Raw genomic sequence first — 22,832 nt, 5'->3', positions numbered from 1 at the left:
CCGAGGAAACTGCAGCGAGTCAAAGAACCTGGGTTCGAGTAGCATATTAATTCCAGCAGTGCACCCGAGATAAGTGGGGACCCCCGGGCGCCACGCACCCCGGATGCAATCACAAAGACACCTCAGTTGATAACATAATGAAATATACGATATAATGCTAAGCTGTGAAATGGATGTAAATAATCCAGGAGCACGAGACAAAGGAAATTGCAAAAGGTTTTATGAGGTAAGCTTGCGGAAGAGACATCACTAATGCACGGGGGGGTGTCTCTTTCAGTTTCCAAATGTATTCTCCCGAAAATGTGAAAATAACAGCTCAGACGCAGCTCGCACGTCGCGACATGAGAGGCTGTGCATTTAAATCCCGTCGTCTAATGGTTTCTGTCTCATTTCCCTAAATAAAATATAGCAGCAACTCAAGCTGCCGCATTTTAAAAACCTCAATAATGGCTCATAATGGCAAACATCTTGTCTTCACCCTTTGTGCACCGTCAGGCACGTTTGCTCCCACACTGCGGGCCGCTTCCACCTCGAGTGGAGTTTGTTTTTGTTGCGTAGAACATTCAAGAATTAATCAAAAACACAGAAAGTTCTGACCGTGCAGGCCTTAGTCGTCTTTTTTCAGGAATGCAGTGTGATCCCCTACACTTTGTACTGGACAGTCGTAAAGAAAAAACTCACAAACACCAGGTGTTCTTGTGGAAAAGATGGATGTTGTTGACTTGTGAGAGCCTGCAGTTCCTCACATTTAAAAGCCTGGCACCAGATGATTTATCGGGGGTAAATTGAAGTCCGGATCAATGATCATATTCTGCTATTTCTTCCCCGTGCTCTCAACTGAGCTGCACAGCAGGGAAAGTGAAATACGGGCAAATGGACAGAGCTTGCCAAAAAACAAGTTCTCTGTGAGTTCCCGAGTTCGCCGGGGTTCACCCAGGGACAACAAATCTGAAAAGTGTGAGCGTCCGGCTTGACGACCCGAGGGGTTGACATGCAATTCATTGACATGTGACCTCAAACTTCTGTGGCTTGGATATCAGCCAGCACTCTGACATCTCAGAGAGGTTTAACACATGAAAGTCCAAAACCGATCTTTGCCTATAATCTAGGCAGCGGACTAAAGAGCTGGCGCTTGATTGGTTTGTAGATAGATGCACCTAAAAAAATATAACACATAGAAAAAGAGTAGGGTTTCATTTATTTAATTAATTTTGTGATATCGTAGTTCGCTACAAGCAAAAAGAGAGTCCTCATTGCTCGAATATTAAATTGACAGAGATGACTGCAAGCTATGCTGCTTCTTTTTTTCCTTCCTGCTTTTGGTCCACACCAACCAAAAAGTACAATGATTCGGTTTGTTTTTGGCCCCAGACTTAGTGTTTTGGTCGACTTAAATTTTGGTTTGTTGATGGTTGTGGTACGTGCAAACTTGTTATGCCGGTTATTTTGGTTGGGACTAAACAAAAAGTCCCCTGCACCTGACCCAAAAGGTCTATAAGCCCCATGAGGCTTATGTTATTCTGAAAATGTCTTCCAAAATTCCTGTTCATGTTTTAGGTCTGAGATTATTCATAAATTGCACAAGCAGAATGATTTTTTTTAAATAATCCTGCCATTGTAATGCAGAGCTGTGTTGTTGTTCTGTTTATTGTGGTGGTACAACTTTTAAATATATTCATATCTTGGTTTTTCACAAATATTGTATCGCTATTCTATATATATTTATTTTTGTGCGTGTGTTCTTTGTACCGACTAATTAATCCGAATAATGTTATATGCCAGGAGAGAGACCCGGCTGGCTCCTTCGACAGAACAAACTATAATTGAAATACTAAAATCACAATGTATGATGGTGAAGCTCCTGATGTAGCAGTCCATTGACCTTCAAACCCTCACCTACCTTCATTACTTATAGATTTTGACCAAAAGACAGAGCTTTCAACATCTGGTAGGTTCTCATTTGCATTTCTAAAAAAACCCATCTGAGCTACAGTGTGTCTAAGTGGTATGAGACCCTGGAGACATGCTGAAGGGAGGATATATCCAATTTAGCTTGGGATCTGCAGGAGTAGATGCAGGAAATGGGAGAATGGTTTTGGGGATGCTTTCCTTAGCCGCCTGTTAGATGGATTAAAGCCATTAAGTTTACTCACAAGGACTCTGTTACCAAAACCTGGTCGGATAAGCAATCTACCGGGAGACACGATGCACTCAGATAAAGCCAATACAAAACACAGCAGATTGTATTTACCTCAGGTTATCCCAAACAAAAACTCACTGCGGCTACAATCAAAACTTCTTCTACCTCTTCTTCACGCTGCGCTCCTCAGAGGACATTAGTTATTGGCCATTGCCTATAACATCAGCTTGGAGACAGTTGCCACACAGAGAGGAAGCCCTTGTGGAGGAGAAGTTCTCCGGGAGCTAGCCCCACCCCCTGGAATCCTCTCAGCCTCTGGCCCTGTGACCGCGCCTCTTGTCGGTTGAGCCTAATCCGACAGGACGCTAATAGATCGTTCAATTAACATAATGTCCAGCCATTAGGAGCGGTTAACCTTTGACTCATCCCACTGACAGCGATAATAGGAGACGCCGAAACAAGCGTGCCGACGCCCGCGCCCTGTGAACTCTACGTGTTATGTCTTTGCACTTTCGGGAGGGGTCTGTAGATTTTGACGTTAAAGGACGGGAGCAATCATATCTTTGATTTAGATCTTTGAAAACACGCGGATGTCCTTTAAGATACGCTATCAGCTTGAGCCGCTTTTAGACCTCAGGAGCACGCCACGGTCAGCCCGTTCGCCTCTCGAACTCTTGTCGCCGCTTCCCACGTGACAAAAAACACACAATTTGACCACTTTCCAAAACTTTGTGTAGCTCTCCTGTGTGTGTGCGTGTGTGTGTGTGTGTGTTACACGCACGCACCCAACCCACAAACATGTGCGTCCTCGCCCAACTGATCCGCCGTGACGTTTCACTCCACCTCATTTCTCCGGCCTCTTTCTAATTGAGGCGGCAGCGAATACAATTATGGTGAGAATCATCCCCGGACTGATGTGAGGATGGATTAACGGGATTAAGAAGATAATCTGTTGACCCTCCGGCCCCGGCGCAGTATGAGGCTGGGAAGGCAATTTGAAGCAGGGAGAGGGAGAGATAGGGGGGGGCTTTAATGAGCGCGCCGGCGAAAGCCTCTGACCACTGAGGGCCTCGCTTGGCGTGACGCTGGGGGATTACTTTTTGAACCCCCCCACCACACACAATCTCACCTAACCCCTCACATCCTCTACCCACTGCCCACCCACTCATCCCAGCTTCAAGGATGTTCAGGAACAGCCCCCATGCATGTGGCAGTAAAGGCCTGTTTCCTCATAAAGCAGCGCTGGGAAGGTTATAGGAGGAGTGGAGCCCAAATTGTTATTATTGATTATCTCTCAGTTTTAACGCCTGCTCCAGTCCTGGGGTTTTGGACCCAGTATATATATAAAGTATGAATATGTTTTCAAGGCTGACATAAACAGCTCTAAATCATTACAGATCCAAAGTTTTGAAGAAGGATTTTTCTGGATAAACACATTAACACAACATGGCGATATCGCTTCATTAAAGTGATGTAATTACTCTCCCTCTCTCTTTATTTCGGTCTCCATCCGAGTGTTAGCTTGTTAAAATGTTAATCTGTGTCTCTGAGCCTTTCAGGGGCTGGGCAGGTCATGCACAGTGGGATTATTGAAGATATCGCTGCAGAAAACATTGATTAATGCAGCTTTAATCGTGTCCTCGTGCATTTTGCATCGTGTTAGGACCACCAAGTCTCTACCATAGACTGTATACAAGATGGACGCTGCATCTCCACTTCTCCCACACCACCCAGAAATGAAGCCAAGATATGATCAATGTGAACAAGCCATCGGTTCACACAGCCACCGATTGTGGGGCAGTCTGAGCTGTCAATCGTGATGAATCATTTAGTTTTCATAGCATCAAATTAATAATTAATAATCTGTGTGATGAACAAACCCAAACTGATAGAAATCATCTCTGAGAAAAATGTATTTGAGGTTTATTTAAACTTTTTTTAGTTTGGCCGACTGCAGCCTGCCACCAGGGGGCGATTGAGACAATGTGGCCTCACTTTTTTGGAGCTGTCATGTCGTCCATCAAAGTTACTAATATCAAACAATGTGGTGTTGTAGTACATAATATAATAACTGCTGTCATGTGACCCAGAGCACCGACCGATTGCATAAGTTACTTAAAGATGGAGTCGGATAAACTTGTCTTTTATCAAATCGGTCGTGTTCCTGTGGGTTTTCTGTAAAAAAATAAAAACTCCCCCATGAGGTTGGTGACCATCAGAACTAAAGATGAGACAAAATCCTTCTGGGAACTGCTCGTAGAACATTTATTTTTAACAAAGAGACAATATTCCAGGCCGATAAGGATCCTCCTCGAGTCGCTGCGAGTTTTGATCTTCCAACAGCGAGCGGGATTAACTTTTATCTTTTGTGCCGCAACTTAAGTACGTTTCAAATTACTTTTCACCGCGGTGACCTGTCAGGTATCATGCAGCAGAAACCCCTTTCAACTCAATAGCTGCGATACGCTTGTTGATCTGCCGCACTCCGGATCAATGGGCTGAGATTAAAAATGATGTGTAATGGACGTGTGATGGGTTTAAGTGTTGCTTTTGACTTAAGCCGCAAATCATCCTCCCTTTGCTGTCAAACAGAATCTGTCTAATAATGTAATAATGAAAGCCTCAGCCTTCAGAATGGGATTTGTCATCCTTGACACCTGCCTTGTACTTCTCAAAGAATAAGAAGTACTTACAGTCTTTGCTGGTAAAAATGAATAATTGTTGCACATCTCTTAATTTGACAGAATCCTCCCTTTTGACAATATTTCATATACAATATGGTGTGTAACATTCTTTTTTCATTATATATGTTGTCATTAAGGCAAATATGCTGTAGATATTGTAAAGTGTAAATCTCCCCAACATACTTCAGTGAAGATGTATGGTAGACATAATGCTTTACTTTGTACTCAACTTACTTTGTCCTCACTAGATTTAAACGTTCCACCTAAAGGCTCATTTATGATCAATGTGAGACGCGTGCACTCAAATGAATGGAGCCTTCGGTCGGAGCAGTACCAATGGAAATCCTGGGGGGGCAGTGTAGAGACAGTTTATAGAATTTTCGGGATTTTTTTGGCAAAAGGTTCAGGTGGAAATATACACACTTTTTCCAAATACAAAAGACAATTAAAGGATTATTTGCTGGCTTTTCAACATTACAAATGAATTTTAACTAAGTGGGAAATGATGTTCAGTTGGTATGCGTTCAATGCAGAACTCAATCAACATCCCCTTTCTTTTCTATCACATGCACTATAGTGATGATTATAAATTAATTTCAACTGGATTATGCCGAGTGTGAAGCTCCGGCATCACTGCACCTATGACCCACCTGCACCTCCTACACACTTACAGACTGTCCAAATGCAATTAGTCAATCGATTTGTAATTGATTCATTTGTGCCGGGACAACTGGCGCTCTGCACATTTGTGTTTCACGACCCGGCCGTCGGCAAATGCGAGTTTCACACCGACGGAGAGAGGGTGTGCAAGCTGTCCGCGATATTTACCTTCCCGGGGTTTGTAGTGATTCCTCTATCCAAGTGTGCTGAGTCAGGAGAGCTGCTCAATCCCGGCCCTGCACACAGCGACCGCTCTCCCCTCTCCGCCAGAGACAGGACTGACTCATAGTGTTGTTGTTTTCAGAGGCCACATTGCATTACAGTCAGTGACGTGTTAAACAAGTGGGCCTTTTAGCCATTAGCCCCCATCGTCCTCAACACAGACACACGCTTTCTGCCCATCTCATAAATATGCAGACGTTTAGAGGCAGATCTTTTGCTTGTGCTGGGGCAACGCCACATCGGAAACGTGTGAGAAACAGCTCACATGCTCAGAATTTGCAGTTCGAGGTCAAAGTTGCAGCGTATCTTCAGAGATAAATGCAAATGAAACCGCTTTTTAGAAGGCAGAATATTTTAAAGGAAACATCTGAAGGTTACTGAACAAAAGAAAAAACAAATAACTTGCACAATGGTGGAAAAGAACAAAAATGAAATATTCACCAGACCCTGTTATTCGCAACCTTCAGCAATATTTGGCCGCAAAACTTCTAAGCCCCTAGAAGCTTCCTCGCCTGCTGCTTGTTTCTGCCATTTGACTGTTGCTGTCCAAGATCTTTTACATTTGCGGTAGTTTATTCTGCATTTGCAGGTTTCAACTTTTCCCTGTCCACCGTTGTTTTGCTCTGCAGGATTTGGGCTTCAGGGTCCGGCTGAAGAATCAAGACCTTCACCCCAAACCTCGTCCCCTGACACAGCTCGACACATTTCTCTCTAAAATGCTCCGGCAATCTTCTGATATCATCATTCCTTGAATTCATGAGACGCACCAGTGGCAAAGAAGCAGCCGCACAGCATGGTACAACCTCCATTGAGTTTCACAGTGGGCTGGGTGTTCTTTCTCTTTTGTCAGCTGTAAACAAACTGACACATTTTATTCCCCAGGGGCTCTACGTTGGTTTCCTCTGTCCATTGCAGATTGTTCCTGATAGATTCTGGTTTTTCTATGCAAGTTTATCTCTCTCTGTGCCTCTCTATCAACAGTCAGGCCCTTGGCCCACTTGCTTTAGTGTGCGGTGCTTTGTACCAGATGAAAACACCTCTGCATATTTCACCTATTCAGGCTGAACCTGACCTGGAGGTTTTGTCCTCCAGCTGCACCACTATTTCTCTTCTTTTCAAAAAGCGCTGCGACTGTTTTTTCCGACTATTGACACTCTTCCCCATGACATTTGTGATGTGTCACACTTTTATGAGGACGCCACTTTTCTAGAATGGCCCTCATAGGAGCACAGACCTCCACCAAGGCCCAACAATCTCATTATATCCATCCAGCTGCACCGAACTGCACAGTCATAGATGTCAGTTCCCCAAATATGCCTGATATTTTTACATCGAATTACAGGAATCATTTTTCTTAAAGATTGAAGAAACAATAAAAGAAAATAGCATCTAAATTAATACAATTTTATAAAAGTATATTTAAAATCCCTGAATCTGCAGCACAATTTAACAGATCTTTCATGACCTATAACCCATCCTCCTGAGATGTGATATTGAGATCCACTCAGTAGTTTGTGCGTGTATTCCTGCAAAAAAACATTTAATAAACCAACAAACTATAAAATGGCACTCATTAGAGCGTATATCACCGCAGAGGCACAGCTAATTCGAATCAAATTTCACATCATAATAGATATCAGTGCTTTCCATATGGCAGATTGTTTTAATCAAGGTCCTCGAGAAATCTCTGCAATGAAGTTCCGTGGGCTCATTCTTGGCTCGAGTCCAATCCTGCCACCAATTCTGCTTTCAAGTTTTGGCCTAATTCTGCTGACAAACGCACAACAAACCCACCAACAAACGAACAGACCGACAAAAATAATCTCTTTGGCGGAGGTGATAAAAATGTCACTGCTGTCGCTACTCTTCCGGGTTTTTCACTGGTTTCCAGTTACTTTAGTTGGAATCTTTAATTCCCATAATGAAGGATCATAGATTTACAGATGAGTCCACAGCAGTCAGGGAAGAAATGTCCAAATGGCTGGGCTGCAGCAGAACTTGTAAACAAAGCCGCCACGCGCCAACTCGGGTCCTTCCTGCACTTTGTCCATGTTTCACTTCGGGCTCGGTGGAAAGGCACGCTGAGGTTGACAGTCTGCACGCGTGTTCCGGGGGGGGGGGGGGGGTGACCATCTGGAAGTCGCTTCTCAGTCCGACAGCCGCTCAATTTATCTAAGTCCACATCACTTTGGCCCGTTTAGTGCGTACACACAACTGTAAGTGTTGTGTAATCTTTCTGAATCAACAATGTTTCTGCAGCACCGCTCTGTGTCAGCTGCTTAAAAACATCCATGCACCACATTAATCATAATAATTCCGCTTTACTCGCGTAGAATATAAAGTATGTTTGTTAGTTGGTGTTTTTTTTTTTGTCAGAGGTGTTGCTGAGGCAAGCATATTTATTCTTGTTTTTCACCACGTCAGTTTCCGCAAATACACAATCCTGTTTCTTCACCGGAGGAAAGAAGGTGGGGAAAAAAACGCTGCACCGCCAGAACTCTATTCCTCAAGTGTGTTGCTCACTTCCACGCAACATCATAATGCACCGTGTGACACGTTATCAAGGGAGCCGGTGTTTTGACATGCAACCTTCGCCCACTCACCCTTCACTATTAAGAGGATTATATGAGAAGGAACCTTTTTCTTCTGGGAGATGAGGAAAATGTTCATATATTTTGAAAGACAGAAGCAAAGCCCGTCCCCATGTGCAGTGCATGTCAGTGGACACTAGGCTGTGTGTGTGTGTGTGTGTGTGTGTGTGTGTGTGTGTGTGCGTGTGCGTGTGCGTGTGCGTGTGCGTGTGCGTGTGCGTGTGCGTGTGCGTGTGCGTGCGCGTGCGCGTGCGCGTGCGTGTGTGTCAAATCCAAGAGGGAATAGGTTATGATATGAGATTTTTGGACGTGTGCTGTCCCCACAAATCATTTTCTCAGTCATATTGGGTGTAAAACATAAAATATCAGTCCATCCACACAGACTCTCCCATGGAAATTGAGTGATCCCACATTGGTAGTATTGTGAAAGCCGTATACATTTTTTTAATATATCCTAATTTTTAGTTTAGATCACTCTGAAGTGTAGCAGGGCAAAAGTGTGAGCCTGCAGAAAATTGAAAAACATTCATGTGTTATACAAGTAACAATTTAAAATGTAATTCTACTTAATCGCTGTACTTTAACAAATGCGCATACTCTGTTTCCATCACTGTACTTACTTCTGTGACTAACAGGTCCCTTTGGTATCATTTAAATTAATTGTTCATAGAATTTAATATGAATTGTAGAGATTTTATAAACAACAAAGTTTGTAAACACACTTGCAAGTCAAGTAATGTAAAAATGAATCAGACAATAAAGCTAATTACTGTAAATAATATATAATATCAAGTTCAAAGTAAGAACAAAAAAAAGTGACTCATTATGTACAATCTCTATAGTGTTATATTTTTACTATAGTTTACAAATTGAATATTTTTAACCTACTGGTGGATTGATTTGTAACCCGCAGCTGGTCACAAATGGAAAAAACTTTCTCGAAGTTGCATTCGAGGAGAAACTGCACACGTTGCATCTCGTTGTGGAAAAATATAAATGGACTCTAACTTACAATTTGTGATATTGGCGGTGATATTTGCAAAGGTCACGGTAAGCGGAGAGACACCACAGTGTTGACACAAACGTATGAATGAACGCGGCCACGCACATTTGTTCAGAGACAATGCGGCAAACCTTCATTTTGTTCCGCCCGCGCAGTGAAGTAAAGGAAAGAAAAATCACCTCGCACATTTCATTTTCCTGTCTGTGTTTTGATTTGGAATAACTGCAGCTCTCGTGTTATAATTGGAGGTCAGATGTGAATTCTTTCCGATGAAGTGTTTGCTGCTCGTCTAAGCTTCGATAATACATCTCCATCTCCACTTGTTTATGCTTTACAAAGACCCCAACAATGACTTATCTGTGCGTGCGACTCCAGCGCAAGGCCCACTCCTCAATGCGGCCATTTAACTTGGTCGCCATGGCAGCACGGCTTCCTTGGCTGACAGCGGTGATGACGGAGCGATCGCCGACTGACTTCCGACTTCCACACAGGCCACAAGTTCTTCCAAAAAACACAGTTTTCCCGGCACAAAGGGAGCTGCATTATGCAATACTCTGCAACAGTGAAACGGCGAGTCTGTACAGCGAGCTGCGACTCGTCTGCTGTGAAATGGACTGTGCCAGGAAACAGCCTGGCAGTAGTTACCCCATTATTATTCATTTAAAGCGAGTGGAAAATGTACATTTGTTTATATCAATGTAATGATGCAAATTATAGTTTTTTTGCTGGCGTGCGTGCACTTAAAGCTGATGGCGTGTCAAGTGGACCTGCTGTGTTTTGACACACGAGCACCATGTCACCGGATGGCGCAAAGTTCCAGTTTTACCATAAATTGCCTCCTTGCTGCATTTGTTTTATAAATCCTGAAGTGCTCATGTCAAGAGTATTTCCCTCCGACGGCTCAACAGTCCCCTTCAATTCAACTCAAGCTCACACACTCATATCAGTCCACTAAATGTGCCCATTAATTATTCCCCTGGGGAGTTCAAAACTTCAATTCACCGCCATGACCTCGCTGCGTTTTATAAATGTCGACTTCTTAATGTCATGTTGTTCAATCGACTCACAAAAACAACAATAGTCAGAATTCCGGGCTCATGCGACATGCGGAGAAATCATGTAGCTTACTAATACACAATTAATTGTTTTATTCAGCAAGGGGGAAACTGTACGAATATTAGGTTGTGGCTGTAAACAATAAATAAAAGCCTTGTCTTAATTTAATTTAGGACTAATTAGGAATTAATTGACCAATATTCTTGTTTTCCTGAACTGGATCTACAATTGCAGCGTTGAACAGGCTGAAATTAAAATCCAAACCACATCTCCCGCCGGGACTCTCCAGGAAATGATTGTTGCTCTCCGTTTCCACACCTTCCCCGGCTTCCACTTTGAAAGTTTGACACAAATTGCACCATAACGAAATCCCGAGAGCCAACAAGCCCCCTCTGGACGGCTGTTAGGCAGGCCGGGACTTTTCCTTATCTGCCACAGCTGCCTCCCTTGCATCAGTCGGTCAGGCGACCACGGGGAATTACAGCCGTGGAGCCCTTTTGACACGTGTCCGTTAGGAGCGCGGCAATATGGGTCAAGGCACAGAGAGGAAATTGAGTCATTGTTGTCCTGAAATGGAAACCCAGCGAGGGGAGCAGGGTTTGAAGTCCAGCCGACAATCAGACATGACGTTACCTCAGACATCACTGACTGATCCGGACACAATCTGCCAGCAGGAGGTTTTTTCGCCTCGAAAAATTGAAGCATCAACCCTCAAGATTTCAGCAGAGATCAACATAAAAAGTTCCCAAGTGCATCCGGATTTATTTAATTTCCTCTGGGTCACGGATCAGTGTTTTGTCAGTTTTAATTCACCACGTTATTTGCTCCCATCGGGGGTGTTTGCCAGTCTGAGATCTCTTACTCTGACTCGAGAGGTGATGATCACCGTCCTCGCAAATCCTGTCTCGTTGCGCCGCTGCTGTAATTTATTTGTGTTGTTTGCGTTGATTAATTCTCTCAGATGTCAGTTTCGGGGATGGATCAAAACAAGCAAGTTCCGGCCCCCTGTTTTTTTGGCTGCTCGGTTCTTCGCTTATCACTAAACCATTTGAATTCCCCAACCAAAACAACCAGCTGAAAGATGCTAAAATATGTTTCACGGTTGCGCAGAGCTCCTTCATCTTTGGATTGTAGTGGGGCTCCTGTCCGAGGCCTTCCAAGCCTGAGAGAAAATTTGCCGGGCCTGACCCAAACCTGATGTTTTATTCCCGAGTACAGACATGTGCAGCCAACGTGACCAAATCTGACCAAACCCGTTTCAAAATATTTGTCAGAATCTGGGCCCGATGAACTCGGGTCAGGTGTCCACATTCTACTCTGGGTTCTATGAGCGACACCTTTCACAAAACAAGCAACATGTTTATGTACAATTTAGACAGAAGGTTTATAAAGATTGACAACAAGTTTCCGCTATAAAAGTGAAGCCAAAGCATCTTGATCGCCCCCTGGTGGCTGGCTGCAGTGTAGGTCATAAATCCTGCCTCCTGTTTTAGTGGAAAAAAAGTCAAATTATATGCATGCATGTCTGTTTGTCTGTCTGTTTGTATCCATCTATCTAATTATCTATCTATCTGTGTGTATATCTATCTATCTATCTATCTATCTATCTATCTATCTATCTATCTATCTATCTATCTATCTATCTATCTATCTATCTATCTATCTATCTATCTATCTATCTATCTATCTATCTATCTATCTATCTATCTGTCATCTACATATCTATCTGTGTGTCTATCTATCTATCTATCTATCTATCTATCTATCTATCATCTACATATCTATCTGTGTGTCTATCTATCTATCTATCTATCTATCTATCTATCTATCTATCTATCTATCTATCTATCTATCTATCTATCTATCTATCTATCTATCTATCTATCTATCTATCTATCTATCTATCTATCTATCTATCTGTCTATCTATCTATCTATGTATCTATCTATCTATCTGTCTATCTATCTATCTGTGTGTATATCTATCTATCTATCTATCTATCTATCTATCTATCTATCTATCTATCTATCTATCTATCTATCTATCTATCTATCTATCTATCTATCTATCTATCTATCTATCTATCTATCTATCTATCTATCTATCTATCTATCTATCTATCTGTGTGTATATCTATCTATCTATCTATCTATCTATCTATCTATCTATCTATCTATCTATCTATCTATCTATCTATCTATCTATCTATCTATCTATCTATCTATCTATCTATCTATCTATCTATCTATCTATCTATCTATCTATCTATCTATCTATCTATCTATCTATCTATCTATCTATCTATCTATCTATCTATCTATCTACCTACCTACCTACCTACCTACCTACCTACCTACCTACCTACCTACCTATCTATCTATCTATCTATCTATCTATCTATCTATCTATCTATCTATCTATCTATCTATCTATCTATCTATCTATCTATCTATCTATCTATCTATCTATCTATCTATCTATCTATCTATCTATCTATCTATCTATCTATCTATCTATCTATCTATCTATCTATCTATCTATCTATCTATCTATCTATGTATGTGTATGTGTATTTATCTCTATATCTATCTATCTATGTTTATGTGTATCTATCTATCTGTGTGTGTGTGTACATCTATCTATTTATCTGTCTTGTTCATTTTTCCAATAAGTTTAATTTCAATTAGACATTTGATGCTAAAAACAGACTGAAATGTAATTTGTTGATACTGGGAGAAGGTGGACACATGTCATCCATCTTTATATACAAGCTATGATATAAAAGTTGTGTTGCTTTGAGAAATCTGCCTTAAAGGAACATTGTGATTGGTTCAGGCATAGTTTAACAGAACATTTAAAAAAAAGTAACAGTGCTTTAAAAACCCGACCACACTAATCTAGCTATTCTTGTTTGAATGACAGGGCTGCGATTAAAAGACGAAATTAAAATAACTCAGGTGAGACCTGCCGGAGACGTCACACTGTTTTTTTGTATAAATTAAAACAAACCTTTTTTATTTCGGCAGCCCTTTTAAAGTAATCACAGGTCTAACCATGTTAATTAAGCCTCTCTGGAATAGAACCTCCATTTATCTCATTACTAATATCTAAATTTAACTGATGGTTATTCATATACATATTATAAATACTGGTATTACAGATACTTATATCTGTGTGATGTTTTTGTTGAACTCAAAAGTAGCTGGACCACAGCTACTTCTCGGATTTTTCTGTTTGGCTAATTATTATAGCTTTTTTTGGTGTATTTTCCACCACAACTTGAACTCTGTCTTGCAGCCTCGATACCAATGACTTACCTGAGTCAGCATTACAGTGCTTGTTCCCCTCTGGATTACCCAGTTTACTTTGTTTATTGCTGTATTGTAATTTTGGAGCAAGCTGGGACAATCGTTTCCTTCGGGATCAATAAAGTCTCGTCTAATCTACTTTTAAAGGGATAGTTCACCGAAAAAAAGGGAGATTCACTAATTATCTGATCACCACTATGCTGATGGAGGGGTGGGTGAAGTGTTTGAGTCCACCAAACAACTGAAGGAACTGGTGATCTTCAAATGTTAAAACAACACTCAAATGCCTCCCTACTGCTGCTGTGGTGTCCAAGTGTCCCTAAGCCCAGATATTCTATTCTGACTTGATACAGCCTGAATGTCCTTGTCCCGATGTAGAGATTCAACTGTACGTATATGATGGGCGAGAGCTTACTGACACTTGGATGACACCACAGCAGCAGTATGGAGGCTGTGTTATCCTGTTTTTGTTTTTCGATGTAAGAATCGATCTCCATTTACCTCAACTGTATTGGATTTGGCTGCAACACCTTTGACCCCTGAAACTCCGAAAGGGTTTTTTGGACTCAAACACTTCACCCACCACCTCCATCGTCACCTAGGTGAATCTTCATTTTCAGGTGAACTATCCCTTTAACATGGATGAGCAGGTGGTGCTGTTCCTACAGGAGGGGGGGAGGCAGTCCAGGGGCCCAAGGAGCTCACAGATATCACAGATAAAGTACTCCTGGGTGTAGGATGTCAAGATTGGCTCTTCTCTTTGCACTCCAACCTCCCCCTGCTTTGACACGTGTGTGGTTTCAAAAAAAAAATAAAACTGCAAAACAATCTGAATCTGATCTCCTTGTTTGTCTCTTCCAATCCAACAGCTTCTGACGGTGAGGCTTTTTGAGAGAAGTGAGAAGGAGGGAGGGAGGGAGGGGGGGGGTGTTCGCTCCTCGGCGCAGAGCGAGGCGCGGTGGACGAGCGCGGAGAGCCGGGAGCGCGCGCAAAGGAAGGAAGGGAACGGAAGGAGAGCGAGGCTCCATCAGTCGCCAGCGGAGCCCCAGACGGCTCGTCGTTCCCCACAGCAGCAGAAACACCCAGGAGCCTGAACGCAACATGATGCTCCAACTCCTCCACCTCCTCGGGATGCTCGTCTGCAGCAGCCAAGGTACGTACGTGCGTGAGCGAGTGAGTGAGTGCCTGTCAACCCCCCCACCCCACCTCCCCCGGGGGGGCTCGGTTGACTTTGTGGACAAGTTGAATGCGTTCTTTTTTATTTTGGGGATACGCTCATCGTGATCTGCAGAGGGAGCGAGCAAGCTGCTGCTGAGGAGAGAAAGAGAGAGAGAGAGAGAGAGAGAGAGAGAGAGAGAGAGAGAGAGAGAGAGAGAGAGACAGGGAGATGAGGGGGCGAGCGAGCTTGGGCATGAGAGGGGAGTGGGAGAGAGAGAGTGAGAGAGAGAGCGAGTGAGAGAGAGGGCTGGATTGTTTAACTGGACGTTGTTTGGTAATTGAGGCACGTCCTGCAGGGGCCACAATGCTTCCTCGCTGAAAAGGGGGGATTATGATGGGGGTCCGTCCAGACACACACACCCTGCACTCCATCGGACACACACTGTTCTCCTCACCACACACACACACACACACACTGCTCAGCCGTGAGTTTATTCTGCGTGTGTTCGGGTGCTGCCTTTATGGTGCTGCGTTATTCCTGGTGCGCACGGATGAGCTGCGTCCTGCGAGCGGATTCTAATCCTCCAACTCGAACTGGAGACGTTAACCTGAGTTGCAATATTCTTGTCACTGTAGGAAAAAACTGTGTAGATGGAAGATTACACGAAGCAGATATGTGTGTGTGTGTGTGTGTGTGTGTGTGTGTGTGTGTGTCTGTGTGTGTGTGTGTGTGTGTGTGGTGCGCAGCCTGTGCGTAATCAAGCCACGACGTGCTCCGGAAAGTTTGGAAATACGAGCTCCCATTTGTGACACGCTCCTCCGTTAATTGGGTTTCATGTGCGTGGGGGCACCTGCTTCGCACGATTGCGCGATGATTGTCTTGTGCGCGTGCCCGTGTGTTTGTGCGCGTGCCCGTGTGTGTGTGTGTACTGGCTCCAGGCTCGTGGGCGATGGAGACGTTACCTGAGTGACTGCTGCTAACAAAAGCATTGATTGAAAGCGTGGTGCACAGTCGCCTCTGGCCCGTGTGTGTGTGTGTGTGTGTGTGCGTATTTCTGTCCATTACGCGCGGCGCGTTGCCATAAAGGTGTCCTGCATCCCCCCCAACACACACACACACACTTCTGCAGCTCCTGATTCAGAGCAAATCCAAGTATTACCCACATCATGCAGGTTCTTTTTAATTTCCGAACATGTCATTAAGGCTTGTTTATCCCAAAAAGTTGAATTGCATCCATGTTATAACCCCCCCTTGGTTAATTCCCCCCCACACTTGTTCAGCAAACACAACGTCCAAAGACTTGGGAGAAAAAGAGGGAGTCGTCACATGGACATTTTTGTGTTGCCATGGGTTTCCTGGCGCACAACGGCAGGTGGGGGTAGAGCGCTGCAAAGTGGCACCGACAGGGAGAGCCGCTGGTAGTTCGAGCATGTTGCATCTCATTCATCCACACTTCCTCTCTGAAGTCCTCCAGGGGGGGGGGGGGCTCAATGGAAAGGGGGGGAGGTGGGGTCCTTGAGGAGGTTTCAAAGGGTCCCACGGTCGCAAATGGAGAATCTCAGATACATATTTTACTATATTTTTGCAGTATAGGAGAGCGTGTTAAAATGACTATGAATATTAATAACAGGACTCTGTAACGGTATTATTGTAATGCTTGTGAGAAGGAAGGATGTGTATGAGTTGGATGAGGTGAGGATTTCTGGGATAAATCTGCATCAGATGGGTCCACGTGGTTTATTTTGGTGGTTTGTGTTCTGGAAACAGAAGCAGACCCTCAGCAGGACCAGTTTTGATCACCCTCGACATTTCAAAAGGACCATGACATACTGGTCATTCATATTTACAGCACGTCAGTCAGTCGAATGTTGACAAAAGAGAGGAAGAGGAGGAGAACGATGCCTTCACAGTAATGGGGATTGGTATTTACATTTATCGTTGTGTCCCATCGATGTCAAACACAGAGGCCCAAACCGGATCAGCCACTTTCCCTTTGTTACAACGCCGTTACATCATCTCGCCAACCGATTTTCATTCTCATCATGTTTTCCATGATAGCACGGTTCACACAAATTGACCTCTTAGACAAAGCTTTCATGTGATGGTAGGGGGGTGGTGCTGAGATGAAGGTGCCTTAGCAGGAAGCTTTAAATGTCACAGCAGGGCTTTTGGGGTAAGGACCCAGAACCCGGTTTTCTTTGCCTTCACCGATTCACGACAGCAGCTTGGTGGTTTTCTTTCCCCTTCCTGGCAGGAGTCAGCGAGGTGCTTTGCCTCCCACCACACTAACTCTGCAGATATCCTGTGTTCTACCCCCTCCGGCTTGTGAAAGAAAAACATTTGCTTTTGAAGTCCCAGCTCACCGTCTACCCCGCTCTCGAGTGTGCATCCTTGAAGGTTTCTGCATTTGGCTTTTTACCGAACGCTGAGCACAATGAATTATATGCTTGCTTGGGTTCACCCGGGACTCGCCGATGTGATGTTAAGTGGCGTAATTAAGATTTCTGTATCTCTTGGGGGTGTCAGAGGCTCAGGGTTTTTAAAGATTTATACCCCGGCGCATAAGTGTCTCTCATTGCACCCGGAGCCTGCGCTTAAGCATGTGTTTGAGGTTTTGCTTACATCCTGTAGCCCTGGTTTATGTGCACGCTCACATGAGTAAGCAAAAATGCAAGGGCACTAACACACACACACACACACACACACTTACACTAACACACAGCCTCAAACCATTCAAGTGAATCATCGGTCAAATATTTATGAAGCTTGTGCAGATTTTCTCATTTTTTTTATTCCTTTTTCAGAAATTCACTCCTCTAGCCTTGCAGGATACAAACTATACCCCTTTAACTTCCTGTTTACCTCCACTTCCTGCCATGTTGAGAACCTGATCCTGGAACCATGCGATGCTTAACACCACCAATCACAAACTCGTATTAAAGACATAAATGGCCTGTGTCTTAGTCCTGAAAGGTGGAATTGATTGCATTATTTGATTAATAGACTAGGACAGAGAGCACACTCGGAGAGAGCCAGTGTACATATGAAAATGAAATCGCCCCCTCGAGGCAGCAGCGTATGAGAAATCAATTTAGGGAACGACTAGAGTCAGCAGGTCTGGGAATTGTACAAAGGGCAATTTTAGTGTTTTGGAAACGCTATTTATTTGCCTGTACGTTTTTTTGATTTCTCATGTGTGCCCTTTAGCGCTCGATTCCGCCGAGTTCCTGTCTTAGCATTGGATTTGTGCATTTGCAAGTGTTATTTTTCTAAACACCTGGATGCATGAGAATAGCCGAATGCCGGCGCCGCAGGGCTTGTTGTCGGCTCGCCCAGATGAAGTGGCAGAACCGTAGATCAGAGCATCTGCTTGAAGTGAGTGCTAACGCTTCACAGAAAGACGCCCACAGAATGACCACAGAGAGATGAAAACGGCCGCAGAGACAGAATACACCACAAAGGGACTGGAAACGACCACCGAGAGACACAGAGTAACCGCAACCAGGCACCAGATGACAACGAAAATGGCCAAAACAACCAAAAACAGAGCACAAAGAGGAACAAAGGGATTACTAAAGGACCGAATGAGACTCAGAACGACTACAGGGACTTAAAGAGACAGAACAACAACAGCAGAAAAACAAAATTACAACAAAGAGGCGCAAAACAATTTCAGACACACAGAACAACCACAAAGAGAGGCCAGTGGGACAAAAATGGCTTTAGGAAGGAAGATGACTTTAAAAAGAGACAAACTGACCAAACAGACGCAAAACAACCACAAAGAGACGCAAAACAACCATTGAAAGACCAAAAACAACCACAAAGAGACACAAAATGACCACAAAGATATATGTAATGACCACATTGATGCAAAACTACTACATCGTCTACATCCAAAGCCTAGTTTGTCTCTGTATCCTTCCACTTCTGTCCTTCATTGGGAAGTTATAGGTTCACAACCCGAAACGACATGAACAGCTTTGCTCAAGGGTAGCTTGGAGAGCTCCGTGTTCCCGCTGTGCAGCTATCAGCTCACAGCTCCGCTAACAGGATTAGCATCAGGGATTAAGAGACCTCTGCAGGAAACGTATTCATCCTCACTCGAGGACGTATTGTGTGTTAATGACACATGTTTGGGCTTTTTTTGCCGATAGCAGAAATAGTAAAACAAGCTGCAGTAGGTGAACATTGGGCTTTTTGTCTTTAATATAAAAACGACAGCATGTTCAATGTTGCCCTGTACCAACCTCGGTCTATTTTCACTCAATTCACCCATTATTATCATGGAAATTCTCCTCGGGGAGTCTGTCCCAACCAGGAGCCAAGAAAGTGTAGATACACCGAGTGTGGGGGGGGGGTTCTCTTGTAAGGATGAGTCTGCCCTCGCTCGTTATTTTCTATCTCCCGAATCACAGGGAGGCGGAAAAAATCGGGCAGGACGCGGCGAGCAACAAGAAGATTTATACGGCGGCGAGGAAGCGAGGACGAGATGATGTTTAAAAATTCATTCAGTCCAAGTGAGTCTGATTGCGTCGAGTTAAATTGCATCGCCAGTAGATTGAATCAAACCTCGCGGAGTTGCACTGTCCCAAAAATTAATGAAATGTAATCGAATCCCGTCGAGACGGAGGAAAATGCAGCCGGAGTGACGTGGATTGGAGCGGGCAGCTGCTGCATGTCGCCATGTGGGCCTGTCTACTGTTGTGGTGCGAGACAGGCGGGGGGGCCCTTTGGCTCCTGCCCGCGTGTGTCCTGCCAGTCTAAATGCCAGTCGAACTGGGCTAATGGGCCGAGCCAGGACGCCAGGGTGACAACAGGAATCCGTGGGCAGGCCGGCTGACGGACAGACGGGTGCACGGCCTCCCTCACTGTCGGGTTCGGGCAGCAGCAGACGTGATTAGAAGAAGAACAGGGGGATCAGAGAAGTGGCAGAAGGGCTTCAGGATTACACCCTCAGGGTCTGCTTGGGATATATAACTTTATTCAAACGCAAAATGATATTGTCAAATGCATTTTCCGTCTGTTTTTAGAATTTGCACACAAGTATGCTTCGGAGATGGCAGTTTAAATGGGTGCACATATATGATCAGATTTGTGAATCATTAGAATTCCTCTACACCACCACTGTCAGAATATGATTAACACTTTTAACATTAATGACTGAGGTCCTTGGGAAAAAGAGTCGGCTGCGGCGAATGCAATGCGAAAGCTTTATGAGAGTATCTTCAAATGTAAAATGCGTTTTACTCTGAATGTGAAATGTGAGTTGATTTGGTTCTTTTTTCCCCCCCGAGTTCTGTTTCAGGAGGAGCTCTTTGCAATTACCATTCCCTGGCCGTACTTCATTTGTTTACTTATTAAAATGTATTTATTCTTTGTTGCTGATGCGGTCTGTGAGTGAAAGAGGCAAGTCTTCAAAACAAACAATTACAATCCTGGTTTTGACAAACTTTTAAAAGGCCGATGAGGATTTTTTTAGGGGCCAGATGCTGATATTGGGGAGGGAAAAAGTTCTTATTACAAAAAGAAAACACAAATACAACCATTATTAGTCAGGCTCTACAGTGCATACCAGTGTATTGTAATGCAGTTACATTTCTACATCAACTCTCCCAGCGACACCAATGGAATGATGATTAACTGAGATGTTAATGACAATACACAGATGAGGTTTTCAGCAGCTTCTCTTGCATATTCCATTCCCTGCAGGTCTTGTAGTTCTGCCAGTTGTTTCCCAGAGTGTGCCATGCTGCAGATATTATTTGCCTTTGAAAAAACAGAAAACTCTAATGTGATTAGTAGAATAGTAGAAGAGTAGAATGTTAACCAAGAGTGACTGGGAGATGAGGACTGGATTTAGACAGTAGGACAGACGTGGTTATAATCATGACACCTCTTTTGAAGTCGCTGTGAAAAGGAGTTTTTCATGCGACTTCAAAAGAGGTGACGGATGAAATTTCGGAGCACCGGAAGGCACCGTGATTGACGCAGACGGACGACAGGGAAGAGGTGGCCGGATGACAGATTAACGGACACGCCGAATGCGCTCGCGGGCGACACACCGATAGAACCATGAGAAAGAGGAGCCATCCGTCCACGAGCCAAAGAACGCTATTTGTTTCCGCTTCTCCTCAGCCGGACGTGTGTGCATTACGTCGATTGAGCATTAGTGTGGGGCTTCAGGGGCTGTGGGACGCCTCCACGGTCCATCAGCGTGATTGAAAAGGGGACTAATGCTAATTGTAGCCGCGCTGGCTCGCAGACATTCCAGATAGAGATGGAGGCTTTTTGGAAACATCTATCAATGGGATGAGGTGAGCGAGGGAGTGGCTGCTAAAAATTCAAGCAAGTTTAATATACGTGTTTGTGTGAAGGAAAAGCTTCGGATTATCAAACTCTATTTAGAACTGGGTGAAAAATCTCCATAGCTCTCAATTAACAAGAAAAAAGTTCGAAAAGTTTCAAGGTTGCCAAACTGGAATGCAACCGGTCTTATAATCTTGTTTCATTATTCACTCTCCACCCTTCGTTCTAACTGTAGACTCGTTTACTCAGGTGAAGTTTGGCGCTTGGATGACATTCACTGTTCGAGGAGTTTGGATTCTCGTCTGGAATTAAAAGAAAAATACGCTTCTGCAGAAAAACAATATGATATGTGTCTCGGCAAGAGTTTCATTTCTGCTCCTGGTACTGAAATCTTAGGTATTGTCTTTAAAACAAAACAAAAAAATCACTTCCTCAGCAGATAGAAGATTGGAATTGAAGACGTTCAAGTATGTCTTGTCTCCGAGCGCTCTAACGACTCCTTCCCCTTCTTGTGCCTGTTGAATTTAAACAAGTTTCCGGAGGCTTTGAGGATGATGTGATCCATATTGTTATTCATGGCTCCTCGTGGGAGTGTTCGCCGCCGTCTTCGATGGAGAGCAAAATGGAGGTGACTAGAAACGAGATAAGGCAGAGTGGAGGAAGGTCTCTGGTGGCCCCAAACTCACAGCCACCAATAGATCCACTCAATTTATATGCTGTGGTTGTTAACTGGATGTTGTGTGAACCAGTCTCTCTCGTGACTGGCATCCTCTGTGGTTCTTTTCTCTGCTGCCCTTGCAGTTTCCCCTTTGGGCTTTTCCACGATTAAATTATCTTCCCCCCGTAGTGCATTGTGTTGCATCCATCATATTTCCCCGCATCCATCCGTCCATTCATCCGCCCATCCAGACAGTGGTCCCTTGGCTTGTCATTCCTGCTGCTTAATTACGCCAAATTGTGATTTATGGACTCTCCGGTGAATAGCGTGCGGTCCCGCTGCCCGCCCGCCGGAGTCGATCAGTCCCGCTGCCAATCAAACCCTCACAGTGGTCTTGTAAACAAGGGGCGGGGACGGTGTAAGCCATATCCTGGTTTAACCCCCCCTCTCGCTGGTACTTCCCAGCAGTAAGACGACTTCAGGTTGCTTGGAAATGATGCACAGGCCAGATCTGGAAAACAGGGATCAATCCTCTCCGATTTCTTGCCCCGGTGGCCAACATGCTTGTTTATCTCTTGATGGGAAATAGATGAGAGAGAGAGAGAGAGAGAGAGTGAGGGACAGATGAGAGGGAAAGAGGGGGTGAAGGACGGAGGAGGTGGAGGAGGAGGGACACTTGAGATGTGGTCGCAGTGCAGTGGAATGACTCGCACTGAGGCCAAACAGCCGCTGCTCCCTTGATTGCCTCTCCATGCCAGACGATCTTCAAAGGGAATCTCCTAATGCAATGTGGGCCCGCTTATTTTTGTTTCTATCTCTTCTCATTTGACTCCCTCTCTCTTCCACCCATCCTTTCATTTCTCCCCTCTTTTCATGTTCTGTTTTCGTGTTCCGCCCACACCGGTCTCATCACCCAGTGTCTGCTGGGGGAAGATATCCCGCTCGCCTCAACGTGGGAAGCTGTTCAAGCGTCACCCGAGCTTAGCGTTATTTGCTCGGAAGGCTAATGATGTTTGTTGCTCGATATAGTTATTACACCTAT

This window comes from Limanda limanda, chromosome 23 (genome assembly GCF_963576545.1).
Source record: "Limanda limanda chromosome 23, fLimLim1.1, whole genome shotgun sequence".
NCBI classification, from domain to species: Eukaryota; Metazoa; Chordata; class Actinopteri; order Pleuronectiformes; family Pleuronectidae; genus Limanda; species Limanda limanda.
Note: the sequence above shows the minus strand (reverse complement) of the source record.